At 31.6% G+C, this 17,642-nt stretch overlaps 1 protein-coding gene across 1 annotated transcript in view; it reads left to right on the top strand.

Annotated features, from left to right (window-relative positions):
• The window catches only part of CNTN5 (contactin 5), a 1,400,310-nt gene that overhangs the window by 251,579 nt on the left and 1,131,089 nt on the right, over positions 1 to 17,642 (top strand). The gene's annotated exons all lie outside the window — the stretch shown is intronic.

Below are 17,642 nucleotides of genomic sequence, written 5' to 3'. Positions count from 1 at the left end.
GCATTTTTAAACAGAACTGTCTCATTGAGACAGTGTTCTGAAAGGTATAGTTAACCTTGCTTTACCAACTCTGGACATTGATATTCTAATTGCAAGAACCATATAGTGTCAAAGAAATGCAAGAAATGTGTTAAGATACTAGACAAGCACTTTGAATTGTAACATAGAAAGAGTATAATAAACACTTAATATTTTTTAAATGAGTAAATGGAGGATTGAAACTTGATGAAGACAAGATACTTTGTGAACTGATAGAAGTGAATCCATTAAATGAGAACTACGGAAAATTTATATATTTAACTTAAGCATAAAATACATGTTATTAACAATAATAAACATTAAAATTATGACATTGGTCCTAAGTTCTGCCTCACTAGGCTGATAAAAAACAATAAATTCTTGACTTGGGTGACTAAGTTCTATTTGTGTCTAGATTTCTTTCATAATAATATCTGGCCCTTAACAGTCAGACTATGTTAGTGTAAGAATTTTAATATTTGTTACTACTGAAAAACAGTATATTGTGTAGTATATTTATATTGTGCAGTATATTGCACAATATTTTATATTGTAAATACTTTTATATTACAGTATAAAATAATGTGTAATTAATAAGTTAAAATGGTCTTAAATTAGTAATTACTCTAAATCTTTCCTACAAGTCAGTGCACAAATACACACAATTCCAAATTTGATGGATGTTTTTATATGACATATCTTTTTTTTTAATCAAAACCTATCAGTGTGGAATATTTTGTTTGTTTTGATCTTTTGTTTTTCTTTTAAGATTACTTTCTTTTTTTTTAAAGATTTTATTTATTTATTTGAGAGAGCGAGAATGAGAGAGAGAGAGCACATGAGAGGGGGGAGGGTCAGAGGGAGAAGCGGACTCCCTGCTGAGCAGGGAGCCCGATGTGGGACTTGATCCCAGGACTCCAGGATCATGACCTGAGCCGAAGGCAGTCGCTTAACCAACTGAGCCACCCAGGCGCCCAAGATTACTTTCCATCTTTACTAATGTGTATGCTCATAGAATACCTATGTGCACCTTGAGTGACTCATTTCCTTGGATATGTGTGTTCCTTCCAATACATCCTACAAAACTTCAGCTGATATTTGAAGATTTTCCAACAAAAATTTGGCATTCTCTATTCTGACTACTCCTTCCTTTGACTATATTATTTTCCTTTGACACATCCTTTCTGATGCTTTGATGGTGAGAACTATGTCCTGCTCTTTTGGGAGAAGAAAGTCACTTAATGATTAGGAACTAATCTGAAAATTACTTCTTCTTAAGCTGAGATACGAGCACTAAATCAGAAAATCTCAACTCAAAGTAGAAAGGCTGCTGTTCTGACGAATATTTTTACATCCAGTTAAATGTAGGCCATGTAGTCATACAATTATACATGTGTGGATAGACAGATGATAGATTTGTTTAATTTGGCTTGTCAGGTTTTTAAAAAATTCTTTTCCATATTTCCCTCTGTTCTTAATTATTCTTTCAGAGCATATGCTCCTTTATAAACTCTATGAAAGGAAATCATGACTGAAAAAGTTGGTGACAGTGTTTATTTTGTCATGTCTTGAAGGATCATAATTCATAATCACATAATAAAAGCTCCAATAAAGTCAGCAGTATATAGATTTAAACTTTGCATTCTCGAGTTTTTCAAACACTCTTTTTTTCTCTTATTGACTGGGATACTCTTCACATCCTCCAAATTTAGTGTCCTAGATAGCTGAGGAACAACAAGAACAACAACAAAAACAAACATACCCACACATTATATTCCTGTCATTCAAATCAGAAAACTTTAAAAAATCATATTAATTATAAGGTTGCAACACCTTATTTAAACAGCACAAAAAGTGTAATTATGACAATGTATGGAGTTTTAACACAGATATAAACTCACTCAAAATAAAATGTATGCAATAGTTCTTCACAATGAATGACAAAACATGGCAGTAGGATTTGCCAAGATTTTTACTTCTAGATACTATGTGACAAATGGCAACCATATCATTTAGAAAGTGAGATATTCTATTGCTTTGATGTAAAAAATTGGCCCATTAATTTGGTGTCAATTAGTGTTTTTAAAATTTGGTAGAATTATGGGCCTATGGAAAGGGGTGTAGAGAAGGAACTATTTCAAGGGAAATAATTTTTTAAATTATTTCTTTCAAGAGCTTACTAATAAATCACCTTAAAGTATGCATCTGAAGACAACTATTAATTGTTTCTGCCTTATGTTAGTAATTCATTTTCTGGCTCCTCCCACTGGAAAGTAAACTCCATCAGGGCAGATTATTTTTTCTGTTATATTTATAACAATATTCTTAGTGTTGAGACTATCCATGGTAGATAACTGGCATGTAGTAAATACTTATTGAATCAATGAATTATTGCTATAAAGTAATAATAATTCATTATTTACAGTCTTCAAGTTTTTTGACCTTTTATGTCCATGCTTTCCTAGTCACCCTTTCCCAAACTGAATACCTTGTAGCTTTGGAGTTGTACTCAGTGAACTGCAGATTTAAGGTAGTATTTCTGAAACTATAGTCTGAAATCATTTGCTTGAAATCACCAGAACATTTGGTTTTAAAATGCCCACTTCATACCTACTATATCATACTCTTTGGTGCTCAGGCACAAGAATATGAAAAAAAGTACACTCGAGTGATTCTTAAGTACATGAAAACCTGAGAGCCACAGCCTCTGGCAACCCAGCAGGACTTAAAGGAATTCCACTCAAGTGCCTCTTTTTTGTCCCTTCAAATGAAGTGGGTTCCCTTGTACATAACACAGGCTTCTAGAGTAATGAAAGAACAGTGTTGGGCACTGAAGTAACATTTGGCTGTATTGAATGAGTGATTACTTGTGAATCTGAAATCAGACTCCTGGGTAACTTTCATTAAAATCTTCTTTTAATAATAATATATGTACAAAATTAATGATCAAAAATAATATTATTTTGCCTATAATTTTAATAGAGAGGCATATGCAAAATCTGGCATCACTTTCAAACTGCTTAACAAGCAAATTCTTATTGCTTCACACATATGCTTACATTAAAAGTATGTAAAATTATTAAAAATAATTTTATTATTGGTCTATCTTTGAATGTGTCTATAGGCAAATAAATCTAGTAGGAAAGTAGTTAGACTTGTTTTGTGAGATATGCACCTATATTATATACTTATGTCCCTCTCTATTTTCACTGCACAAACATGTATATGTGATATGGACAGTGGAAGCCAGAAAACAGCTTTACAGTACCCTGACCATATCCCACTGAAGGCCATTAGTTGAAGTTCAAGTTTCTGTCATCTAAGGCCAAGAGTATCACCTTTAGCACTGTTGACATTTTGGACCAGGTAATTCTAGTTTAGAGTGGGTGTGGGTGACTGTTGTGTACATTGAAGGGTATTTAGCAGCATCTTCAACATGTTCTCAGCAGATGCCAGTAGAAAACTTCCCAAGTTATGACATTTAAAAATGTCTTCAGACATTGCCCAGTGTCCTATGGAGGGCAAAATCACCGCAGTTGAAATCTACTGATCTAAAAGGATCTGAATGGAACTGTATACTCCCAGGATAGCACCTTCAGTGACATTAAACCAACTGATGGGAGCTTATGTTACCTTATAATTATAAACCTGATTAGTCAAGCCCGAATTATTTGTGCATGAAGTTCCACCAATGGAGTTAAGTATTAATTTACTTGATTCCACCTATTAAGATATATGAGATCTAGGACCATATCTTCACATCACCAATTTAACTGGGAAGGTGGTTGTTATCCCATGAACATATTTTGTACTGTTAGCCAAAGCAGACAATGCTACAAGAACAAGAGTTTTTCATCATCATTATAAATTTTAAAGTGATCTGAATACACTACCTACACATTATTTCATTTAATTATATAATAACTGGCAATGGCAGTGAGGCAGTGGCTGTAAGCCAGCAGGTCCTTGGAGAATTGGCATAATAACGGTCATCAAGTTGGCCTCAATATCAGAGGTTATGAATTAATGGTTGAAGGGCACTTTTTATATTATCATGGGGCAGTAGCTACCGTTAAACAGAATTGCAGTGCAAGTAATACCAGTCACAAGTTCCTGGGATGCTGCCGTAATATCAAAATCGAAGAGATGATTGTCCCTATAAGTGCTTCCAAAGGCCATGTGCAGGATGATTATGGTAGTATATTCTAGCAGCTGCCAAATGGTAAACTCAAGTATGAAATCTCTGTATTTAAAAAATATCTTTATGATGAGCACTGGGTGTTGTATGTACATGTTGAATCAGTAAGTGATACACCTGAAACTAATATTACACTGTGTGTTAACTAACTGGAATTTAAATAAAAACTTAAAAATATATATATCTTTATGAAATGAGGCTTAGCGTAGAAATGTTAGCAAAGTCATTCCACTCCAATCTGAGATGTTATAAACTGGCTAGTTCTTCTTTGAGGTTAAACAATATTCAGATTATGAAGTTAAGTATCACAGCAACAAAAGCAATATTTGACAAAAACAAAGATAATAGCTAATCATAGACTAGTCTCTCTATGTATATAACACAAACAATTAAAAAAATATAAAGCAAAGATTTAGAATTAAAGCCAAACTATGAACAATATAATATTAATGCATATTCTGTTGATTTGAACCTTAATTTTTGGCTGGAAAATTTTTAAATAGTAACTTCAGTGAGGATTAATCTTGATAGAAATCTATATCTTTACTGAAAAGTGAAAAGTCAGAAAATGAAGATAAAAGACCTTAATAGTGTAGTGAAATATTTATATAAATTTTTTATGTGCCTGGCCATCCTCTATAACATAGAAAAGATTTCAAAACTTATTTGGATAATTTTATGGAGTTATTAACATTTATTACCATGTAGGTGTTAAAAGTAGAGAAAAGACACAAGTGTAACATAAAAGAACAAGAGATTAGAAAACTGAGGTATGTGTTTTGACACCATTTGTATAGAGATTTAATTTGATTCAACTTTCTGGCTTCATTTCTTCATTTGTAAAATTGTTTTTTTTGGGGGGGAGGAGTAAACAACACAGTGCATCTAAAGAATCTACTCTAAAGTTTGATATATCATAAACGTAAATACATAATTAATGCTAATTCCTATCCTTCCTTCCCTTCAAATAAGAGCACGCAGTCTTACTATGTCCTGCTACATTTCACTGATCTAAAAACTGATGTGGCAAGACCTTGCTGGGAGGTATAAGTGTCTACTACTGTATCTGACATGTAGGTATTCAATAAGTCTGATCAGAAATAAATAAATATATTTTGGCAAAAAAGGTAAAATTTAATAACCAGAAAGAGTGCTCATAGATTTAATACATATAACTATTATAGCAACTTTTGGGCACAAATTATACATCCTTCAAAAAGAATGAGCTATTCAAAATTCACAATATTCTCTGATGTAGAGATTTTCATATTTACCTTTTTTACAGATGAGGAAACTGAAGCCAAAATTTTCCCAATACCTTACATTTAAAGTATGGGAACCTAGGATTTAAACCCAGGTAGGAGAATTCACACTCTTACCTACTATGACACAGTACTCTCTGTTCAAATTTTAGAGATAACAATTCCTTCTAGTATTGGTAAAAGAACATTGCAAGCATATTCAGTATCAATTATATCTCCCTAAATACTAAGTCACAAATATGGGTCTTTTCTCACTCACTGTCACTTGATTTAGACAGATAATAAAAGATATGGCATCCTGAGAAGAGTTATTTTTGAGTTAATCATATGATAGAGTAAAACATTGATTTCTATTCTCTATGGTTGAAGAATTTGGAGATAGAATCCACTGGAATTGTTAGTTGGTTCTCAATGAATGCATCACAAGCATTTTTGTGATACCCAATTGAATAGACATATTGGCATCATCTTGGCATAAATACAGTGATTAGGTGATGAAGCTCTAAGTAGTGATGTCTCCTGTGTTGCAATGATTAACTAACTTGTTTCTATACTGCCTACAATGTAGACCTTTGTACTTAGCAAAGATTGCTTTGGAAGAAGATCCTTCCTTTAACATTGGAATAGTGTGTCACAACTTGACATTACAAATTCATTTCGATGTTGATTAATGTCCAATACCCAACACAATACCAGGAAATACATAAAGAATATTAAATCTTAAAAATGCTTTCGAGTAATAAATTCTTAATTGATTGATAAATTTAAAGTAGCACAGGGGAAAGTCACTTTATATAGGTTTGACAAATGTTTATTCCACAAAAACCAGATATAACTATATTAAAAATCTAAGGAAGTGTAAGATTTTTGATTTTTTAAAAATTCATGTTTGTTTATTTGTTTTAATTCTGATGTGTTTATGTAAGATCATTGCTGTTGTTTCATAAGGACTCACATTTGTCTTTCAGTTAAAACTGTTACGTATGGAAGATAGTGTGTTAGAGTCAGTTATCTTGAGTTCATAATAGAGTCAGTTAGCTTGAGTTCTAATCATAGCTCATATACTGAATACATAATGGTACTATTTAGGACAAATTGCTTATTATCTCTGGGGTGCACTAACTGGAAGATATAGGGATAGGTGTACTGCAAATAATTTCTCTAAATTATAACATAGTAGAATTAATATTTTCCTTTGTGATATCCACATTTTGCATCTTGTTGATTAAAACTTTTCTATCCTAATAAAAAATTCTCTTTTAAATATTCTTGTTTGACTTCATATTTTACTAGAGTTTTGTTTATGAGTTCCCTTATATATTCCATCAGTTTATTTATCCATCCCCATGTTAATACCATATAGACTTACTGACTCTTTAAAAAATTTTTTTGGTCCTTTTTACTTTCATATGCATTTCAGTATTACGTTGTCAAATTCCTCCTGTTAAGATTTTTTCATTTAATTTTATTATTCTATGGGTCAATTTGAGATTGTCACTTTCAGATTATTGAATCTTCCGGTTCTTGAACATGACTTTTCTCTCCATTTATTTTGATTGTACATTCTCTAATAGATATATTCCTGATTTCCTTTATAATTTTTATTATAAATATAATTGGTAGTTTTATATTACTTTTTCACATTCCTTGTACCTGGTCTTTATAAATATAATTGATTTTATGTATTTAGTTTACATCCAACAACTTTGCTAAAAGTCATTAAATATAATTCATCTGTAGATGCCACAATATCAGCTATGAAAATTTATTAAGACAAGCATATTATACATATTATATATGTGTAATAACATCCATAGACCACAGGCATTCATAGGCATCATATATTGTGAATATCTGTGATTTTGCTTAACTTTTCCTTCATTTGTTAACATGTTACAATAAAACATCATGACATATTCTTAGTTTAAAGAATAATGACTAATATTAATATTCAAAAATTGCTGTATGAAATCATAATGAGGAAAGAATTTTCATATGCTGTGTTAGTTGAAGATGACTTAATGGAGGAATTTATACTACAGAGATGTGTTTGAAAGGAAAGGATAAGGTAAATAAATAAATAAATAAAATCTTAAAGAAAGGGGGGAGCACCTGGTTAGCTCAGTCTATTCAGTATATGCCTTTGGATCAGGTCATGATCCCAGAGTTATGGGATTGAGCCCTATGTCAAGTTCCCTGCTCCTGGGAAGGCTGCTTTCCCTCTCCTCCCTGCTCATGCTCTCTCTCACAATCTCTCTCTCTCTCTCAAATAAATAATTAAATAAATAAAATCTTTAAAAAAAAGAATGGATAAAAAAAGAAGATAGTAGGAAGGGAAAAATGAAGGGGTAATCGGAGGGGGAGACAAACCATGAGACTATGGACTCTGAGAAACAAACTGAGGATTCTAGAGGGGAGGGGGTGGGGGGATGGGTTAGCCTGGTGATGGGTATTAAGGAGGGCACGTTCTGCATGGAGCACTGGGTGTTATACGCAGTGAATCATGGAACACTACATCAAAAACTAATGCTGTAATGTATGGTGATTAACATAACATAATAAAAAATATTTTTAAAAAAGGAATGGATAAGGTATTCAAGAGAGGTAAAAAATTATAAGCATATTCTTGCATATATACACACACATTAATAGCATGAATACTCAGTGACATATTATTTTGGTGGAATGGGGTGAATTCGGTGAACTTAAGTATAAAGTCCTGCCCAAATACATAATTGGAACTCAACTGAGAATTATTTATTATGAGAGATATAATTTCTTCCTTTTGTTTGTAACTAATTTGAAAAAATAAAGAATGAGAAAGTAATTTTTTCAATGGTAAAATTTTACATAAGCTGAAGCTATTCCTTTGATAGACTCTAGTGATCTTATTCTCTGCTATTTCTAAAAGCAGTAGTAGAAGCAATAATATAAACCATATCGTTCCAGATTCCTTATAACTAATATAAACTATGTTGTTCCAGATTCCTTATTACTAGAGTCAAATTGTTAAGTAGATGCTTCGAATAGACAATTTTCCTGTTGCTATTTTAGTAATCTTAGTTTCCTGAAAACAACAACTACAAAATCATCTCAGAGCATAATTAATTTCAATATGTATAAGGTACAGACTAAAGCAGTACATTTCTATAAGAGTGTATGCTTTAGTTTAACTATAAATTTGCTCAATGACTATTATTGACCTGATAAATATTTCTCACATTAACCCAATATTAACAAACAGTAAAATGTAGTTAATAAAAGATGAGCCTAGAAAATAATTATGTAAGAAGGATGCAGAGACCCTAATATTTCTGTCAAAGAAAAATAAAGCATTCAATTTGGCAAGGAATTCTATTTCTTTGAGTAATGTACGATTTTGAACAAGTTGATGTTTTCTTAATGAAGTTTTTCAGTGTAACATTATGCGGAAAAAATATACGGAACCAACCAAAAAAATAAGGGAGTAAGGACAATATTTGTTAATAAATTATTTCTATAATATATATTATTTTTATCAAAGTATATAGGGAGAGTCTTTCATCTATCACTTGGGTAGAATTGAACATTGAACATTTATTAGGTCAATAGTGCAGTAAATATTAATTCCTGAAGTAAGTCAAAAGATTTGAGGGCACTTATTTTTTAAAAATGCAGCCATAAAATGAAACAGTTGATAAAGAGTAATTGACCATATATGATTGTATTTTAGGTGAACAAAAATAAAATTAAATTAAAATTCTTTTTAAAAGGACAGTTACTGTAGTTATTTCGAATTAATGTTTACTGTGCACAAATTGAAGCAAGTTTTTACTCAATATAAATTCTGTTTCAAATTTTAGAGTGACTAGTAATATTTGACTAATGTGTTCAACTAATAAATTACATAAATGAAATAGAGGCACATGTATGAGGAGAAAAGTTTATGTGAATTTAAAATAACTAGCTTTTTGCCATATGAATTTAAAAACTTCAAATAAATATTCAGAAAGTTAATTAACAGATCTTAGCAAAAATGTATATCCTTTTGTTAGTCCATAAATAATCAAGTGCTAGTTGCCAACCCAAAGTCTACATAATAAGTATGCATCCAAGAGTTGTACATTTGTACAAAATAAGAATAGGGCCACTATAATTTTTGTTTATCTGTGATATCTGTTGGTGGTTGTTTCATTTTTCTGATGTGGTTAAGTAAATTGCTGGCATACTTCAACAACAGTTATTCCTGAAGATTAAGAAATCTCATGACACCCAGAAATTTTAATTGGGTAAATCTATGTAGGATTTTTGAAATAAAAAGTAATTGTCAGTAGGCTAGAAATTCTTGTATGCATGAATACCAGGCAGTATTTTCTTCTTTTACAAATTTTTTGAAGAACATTTACAATTAGGAAACATACTCAGTATTTCCTTAATTTATGCTAAAAAACAAACAAAAAATGTTACAAAGAGCTGGTTTTACTAGGCTTCTTAACCAATGTGGACATTAAGAGACAAATTATCTATAGCTTAGGTGTGTTTGTTACACGTATATGGATACTTAGACTATAATGTATACAAATGTCAAAACTTTAGATTTTTATAAATAAAGGCTTTCTCTGTTTTTGCAGTACAATTTCTTAGAGAAATGAGTGTTCTTTTGAAATTGAAAGATCCCTGCAGCTATGTTTGATAGAACTGCCAAAAGCCATCTATGAAGCTATTAAGAATGAAGAGCTATTATACTTGAGTTCAGCATTGTTCGAGAGAACAAATTTTATATACACATATATATGCACACACACATATGGTTATGTTTCATTTGTCTACAGATGGCTACTGGACTGCAAAATCTTTCAGTTATTTTAATTGCAATTATTTCATAAATTTCAGGGGATAATAGAAGATGTTATTATAATAAAATGCTACATAAAAATGATAACTTAAAAAGTATAATGTGTGCATTACCAATGAAAATTTAAGGAAGTAGATATTTTAAGTATTTTGAGTGAAAAGGATAATGACACTATGATAGTGATGAGGAGGATATTGATTTAAAAAATTGATGAATATTTACTGTCTACTAGGCAATCGGATACTTTACTCATGTTATCTAATTTACTGTTCATAGCAGCAACCCTATGAAGCAGAGTATCAATATCTCTATTACACTTGTGAAGACATTTACTCTAAAACATCAAGCTAAATCCCCAAAGTCACTCAGATATTAAATGGCAGAGCCAGATTCAAACCCTGGCCTGAATTATTCTCAGAGACTAATACTCATAAAAAGTGCATTAGGTTTAGAAAAAAGGTAGTAAGAGCAAGATGTGAGAGAATTTGACAAATGTATTTTATTCTCTATTAGATTTTGAAATAATAACTCTTGTTTTCAGAGCATTTTCACAAATATTTACTCAGAAAAGTATGTCATATTTATTAAGCAAGACAACAGATATAATTCCATTTTAGATATGAAGTGACCTATCAGGTTAAGAGAATTGCTCCAAGTTGCACAACTTAATTGTATACAAATGGAGAATAAAGATGTGCCCACAAACTGTATTTAAAAAATAATGCTTTTTGGGGGGGCCTCTGGGTGGCTCATTCAGTTAAACATCTGCCTTTGGCTCTGGTCATGATCCCAAAGTTCTGGGATCGAGCCCCTTAGGGATCTCTGCTCAACAGGGAGTCCGCTTCTCCCTCTGTCCTTTTCCCCCCAGTTGTGCTCTGTCTCTCTCAAATAATTAAATAAAATCGTTAAAAAAATAATGCTTTTTTTTACTAGTTTGCCAAATTACCAATTCCTAAACACATATGTTAAAAAGAGCTATTAATTTCAAGATGAGAGCACTTTACAGGGATGGAAGTGGCCAATTTAAAGGACATTATGGATTTTCATTAAATTTTTAATGAGCTAAAGAAATAATTATGTTATATGCTTATTTCTCATATTAAGGTGGTTATTATTTTCAGATTCTGTCTTGGTTAAGTTTAGATATCAGGTAAGTAATTGAATAATTTTACTCATCTGACCCTAAGGGGAGTTACATGAAGGCTGTCTTCTAATTATCATCTTAACTATATATGTCTTCATATGGATAGTATACATAAATAACCAAAGGAGAAGAGTTTTAAGAAGTGTTGTGAAATAATGGAGAATTCAGTTGTTTTGGGAAAATATAAACAAAAAGATTTGAAAATCATAATCATAGTTCCCTGTAGTGCTATATTATGTGCAAAGTAATCACCAGACACATGACCTCATTTTTTTATCAAGCATTTAAAAGAGGTATCATTCCTGTTTTACGCTTGGGAGACATGAGAGGTTAACTCACGGAAGCTCCCCCATAGATGGAATAGAAACTTACCAAGATTAAATCCCATGTTCTTTTTGCTATACCATAATGTCTTTCTCCTCCTGAACATCTAAACCTGAAATTCTCACTACATGTTGGAACTAAAGTCAAGGGAATGCAATTTTAAACTTCTTGTGTTTACTTATGTTCAGATGACTCAAACAACAGATTACATCCTTATCACTTTGTTATTTAATCTGGTATTACTTATTATTTATAGTATAGTATGTACAACATCATATTGCAGATCACTTATTTGTTTTTATTTATGAATGAGCATTTTATATCTAGTCTATTCAATTACATAAGTAAGGAATTTTTAAATTGATAAAAAATCATTCCATCCCTAAACATACAGAAAATAATTCAGTTGGAGAGAATTTAACTAGACATAATAAACTTACTTATTATAAGGGTAATGTAATGCATTGCTAAATAGGATATCAAAATTTGTATCCAGGCTTTTTTGTACTTTGTTTTTGCTAGTTTGAATTACAAAGAAAAAGGTAAGATAATTTGGACATGAATTTAAATTTTACTATGTAGACAGTAGATAAAGTTACGATTTGGAAAAGAGAATAGACACCCACATATGAAATGTTTTTTCTAGACACCAAAAGCAGCTCCCATCTGGATTTCAGATTTTAAAATGAACCATATCCAAATAGATACTAACTATTGTTTTCAAAAAAAAATAATATCTCTATGTTCAGGAATTAAATATTGATGGTTAGTGAGTAATATAATAACAGAAGAAAAGATTGAGGAAAAGTATAGATTTTCCAATTTATGATAGAATAATTGTTTTCTAAAATAATTTAACATAATAAATAGTATGAGCGAGTGTACATTTGTTATTACATAAGTCCATGCATATATTGTTGCATGTGTATACATTATATATATATATATTAAGTTACTGGGTTTGCATTATTGAATTTGCTATGTAAATACAAATTATATACCCATACATATGTTTTCAAGAATATAATAAATATAATCATATCTATGCTTTTTTGTGTGCATGCCCCTTCTTTTCCATGTTAATAATCTAATATTTTTCCTCTGCCTATGTGCTTCTAAAATCTTACATATATATGGTACATTTATACATAAATACTGATATATATATATTTATAAATATATATATACATGTATATATGCTAGGTTTTGGAACATGAACATTTATTTTGCTTAAAAATTGAGAACTAGGGGTGCCTGGGTGGCTCAATCGGTTAAGCAGCTGCCTTCGGCTCAGGTCGTGATCCCAGGGTCCTGGGATCGAGCCCCACATGTGGCTCCCTGCTTGGCGGAGAGCCTGCTTCTCCCTCTACCTCTGTCTGCTGCTCTGCCTACTTGTGCTTTCTCTCTATCTCTGTTAAATAAATAAATAAATAAATCTAAAAAAAAAAATTGAGAACTAATTACACCTTGTGTTTTGATTATTCAGTGATACTTTCCTGTTGTGATGAGCTGGTGTGGCTCTAATTAACTTCTTACTACTATTTGGCACAGAGAAGTCACATGTAGAAACACTGATGGGCATTATTTCAACATGTTATCTCTCTGAACGTTTGTGCTTTTATTTCCAGAGTAAAGATTCCAAGGATTAAAACTATTGAGTCTTGGCTGAAAGGAACATATGTGTCTCTTGTGTGTTTGTGTGCATTATTTACATTCTAAAATTTAATAGAGATTTCTAAAATTGCTTTTGAATTATTATAACATTTCATATTTCTAGTAACTTTGAATGAGAGTATCCTATACTCTCCATTTCAAAAATAATGCATGTTATAGTTTTTGTTTATTTCTTCCAGACTAATGTGGTATAAAATAATATCTCTTTATTATTATAACTTCCATTTTCTAGGCTACTAGTGAACTTGAACATCATTTCATGTATTTTTGGTACTGGATTTGTTGCTCTTAAACTGTTTATTCAGAAACTTTGATCATTTTGTACTTTTTTCTTTTCAATTCATAAGTCTTTTTTATATAATATAAATATTAATCCTTTGTCTAGTACCTGAAAATATTTTCTAGATATATCACTTTCCTATTGACTTTAATGTTGGCATTCTTCATAATGAAAATTATTTAAGTTTCTATATAATAAAAAGTGTCTATCTTTTTGTAGCATCTGGAGTTCCTTTATTGCAAATACAGAATCTAGATTTTCTTGACAATTTATTAATTTATTCTTCACAAGCATTTAATTTGCCTGTATATGTGCATGCATGTGCATGTGTTTGAGTGTATGCGTGAATTGCTATATATATATACATGTATTTTTTTTTAAAGGGATCACCATGTCTTTATATTCCCAGTATTTTTAACAAAGAAACTTGAGAGAATGGAATGGATTTCCATTTACTCATATTTTGTTTTGTGACCAATTAAATATATACAGTACTCTTTACATATATCCAATGCCCTTTTTTGAAAGCTTTAGAGCTTTGTGTTTATGAAGAATATATAATATTTTTCTGTTCCTAAAAATAAAAAGGATAAAATCAACATAGTAATTTTTTGAATGTAAAATGCCTCTTGGATTTTCTAAGTCTATAATCTCATAATCAAATGTAAATTGTTTTATCTCTTCATTTATATGTTTCTGAATAACTACACTTTGTCTCAAAATTTGGCATATTTTTAAAAAAATAAATACACAGCTAAAAATCAACATTAAAAATCTAACTCCATATGCATAGTCTTATCATTGATGTCACCTGGGAAACTACAAATGGTATGCAAGTATAATATCACTGACTAGAAATTTCAAACTCTTCAAAAGTAGGCAGTAGTTCTTTTTTTTACTCTTAATTGAACTGAATTATGCAGGCATTTAGAAGTATTCAAGCTGAATTTGTCTTTAAAGTCCAAACGAGTTCATTGAAATAGCACCCCCCCTTTTTTTTTAAATTGTCAAAGCTACGTGGGAGATATACAGGAAAACAGAAACTCCAAAAATGGCCCAAGCTACTACCTTAAATATCATTTCCAGTTAAAGACAAAAGGTGATGTTGGGTTAGGGGGAAGGAAGCCAGTTATGGAAGATTTTCAGGCAAAACACAGTAAACAAGGGTATGGTTTTGCAGAATTGAGTTAGTTGCCTTCTCCAATGAGAAGAGTATATAGAGATTTAATGATCCTGGTCTTCCACATACAGACATGGAGACACCCTTATAAATGGTAATTTCTCTTATAAATGTAAATTCCTCTGTCAGAAGGGTAGCTTCTACTTTCAGAGATTTTCCTGTCTGCAGTTTCTTAGAAACAACCAGCTCACCATAATCCTTATGCCAAAGAGACATATTTTGGGGTGATATATTCTGCTCCCCTTCATAGGTAAGGTGGTAGGTATATTTGAATTTGATATAATTCTGTACATAGCTATATCTGGAGTGGCCCCTCTAAAGTATATAATTTAATTATGGCACATTTATTTGTAGCAGAAATTGCTCAATGCAATCTTTTTGAGGTAGGACTCCAAAACTACAAACCCTCATACTGTAGAACCTTCCTAGTCCAAGTTATAATAATACAAAGTTGATCTGCAACACCCCTCCATCAATAACAGGGCACTCCATCTACCCAAATCTTCTTTAGGGATACCATCTTGGGTACTCCTCCTAGTCCAAAATCTCTTGATTTATCTAAAACTAAGATTTATTTCCAGTGTGAACCATACGTTTAAAACCCACTGATGATCACATGGTCCCTGAGATTCATCATGACATTTCTAATCCTCAATATTTTCTCTTAAGCTGAGCACCTTGATATGACTTTTGCCTCTGGCAGTTCTTAATTCTACAGTTTTAAGAAGGGTGCTTTATCTCCAAGCCTGTTTCCTCTTTTTTAAAATAGATAAAGTAGAATCTGCTCAGAGGGATTTTGTAATAAATAAATAAAGCAATCTACATAAAACCCTTAGTATAAAACTTGGAATAAACTTTAAAAATTGTTTTACTGTTTTGATTATTATGATCATTATTATGATAATATTATTATTGAGTTATCATCTTCTAGGAATATTTCATTCCATCATTTCTTCTCTAAATTTACTGATTCATCAAGCACAGCTTACATTTAACATCTTCTATAAAGTTTCTTCCAAAGTTTTAGCATAATTAACCTCCCTATTTCTGGAAAAAAAAGCATTCCTTATAATTCTCTTCTTTGTTTTTTTTCCCTTCTTTTCTTTCTTGCAGTTTGTCATATCTTGTACATGTATATGAATGGCAGTACCATAAATGAATATCAAGTGAAGTTTATACCAATTATTTGGCATTCTGTTAAGATACAACCAAGTTCCATTCTGCTATAATTTGGAGCCCCTCTTTTAACTAAAAAAAATAATGTCAAATTGATTTCTATTACTTAAAATTGTTTATGCATTTGTTCATACAGATTTGAGGTAGTTGAGAGTAATAGTAGTGGCTTATAGTTATTTTCTTGCACAGAACTACTTTACTGTTGCTTCTGAATCAATATTTCTGAAAGTGAAATGTGTTACAAAGGACAGAGGGATGTATGGGTTCACGTATTATATCTCCTTTCTCTCCATCCCATAATGGACTTTATTGGAATCTCTGAGTTTGATTACATAAAATACATGAACTCATGTGATCCTTAACTACTATTAAATCAGTAAAAGGTCCTATAATCTTAAGAAGCCCCGTGGAAACATATGTTAATAGTTTGGATTTGGAAAATTAGGAAATAATTTTCGGGACAGGCAGATATATAACGTGGCTTTATGTATCTTCTGTTCTATTTCCCATGTGAGATTTTTCCATGTAACACCATCACTAATAAGCATAATGGCTGATGCTACCTTACATCTCAGTTTCTTACCTTTATCAATAGGAACAGAGGAGTAAGTTTCTGAAAAGCTGCATGACGTCTAATGGTCAATAATTATGTGTGTCAATTAAACTTTACTGTCTGCAAATCTTTTTTTTTTTAAGATTTTATTTATTTATTTAACAGAGAGAGACACAGCGAGAAAGGGAACACAAGCAGGGGGAGTGGGAGCGGGAGAAGCAGGCTTCCTGCTGAGCAGGGAACCCAATGCAGGGCTTGATCCCAGGACACTGGGATCATGACCTGAGCCGAAGGCAGATGCTTAACGGCTGAGCCACCCAGGTGCCCCTACTGTCTGCAAATCTTATTTATAATCAAAAACGAAGTTCATAAATCTCACACTAATATACCTACTTAATAATTTATATAAATATGTTGTGTGTGGTACAACGTAGTTTGTTTTGAAGATATTATCTATTTTTTCCAGGAAATTAATTTTGATAAGGACATATTGACACATTACACTCAAACATCTAGGGAAATTGTACAAATATAAGGATGATTTAAAAATCTTCCTTTAAGGGAAAAAGGAGAAAAGATAATATTATTATTTTTTTATTATGTTATGTTAATCACCATACATTACACCATTAGTTTTTGATATAGTGTTCCATGATCCATTGTTTTCATATAACACCCAGTGCTCCATGCAGAACGTGTCCTCTTTAATACCCATCACCAGGCTAACCCATCCCCCCATCGCCCTCCCCTCTAGAACCCTCAGTTTGTTTCTTAGAGTCCATCGTCTCTCATGGTTCGTCTCCCCCTCTGATTTCCCCCCTTCATTTCTCCCTTCCTACTATCTTCTTCTTCTTTTTTTTTAAACATATAATGTATTATTTGTTTCAGAGGTACAGGTCTGTGATTCAACAGTCTTACACAATTCACAGCACTCACCATAGCATATACCGTCCCCCCCGCCAAAAAAAAGAGAATATTATTTTGTCACTTACCTTATGA

Source organism: Zalophus californianus, chromosome 11, assembly GCF_009762305.2.
Source record: "Zalophus californianus isolate mZalCal1 chromosome 11, mZalCal1.pri.v2, whole genome shotgun sequence".
Lineage (NCBI taxonomy): Eukaryota > Metazoa > Chordata > Mammalia > Carnivora > Otariidae > Zalophus > Zalophus californianus.
Note: the sequence above shows the minus strand (reverse complement) of the source record. Positions and strands in the feature narration are given on the sequence as shown.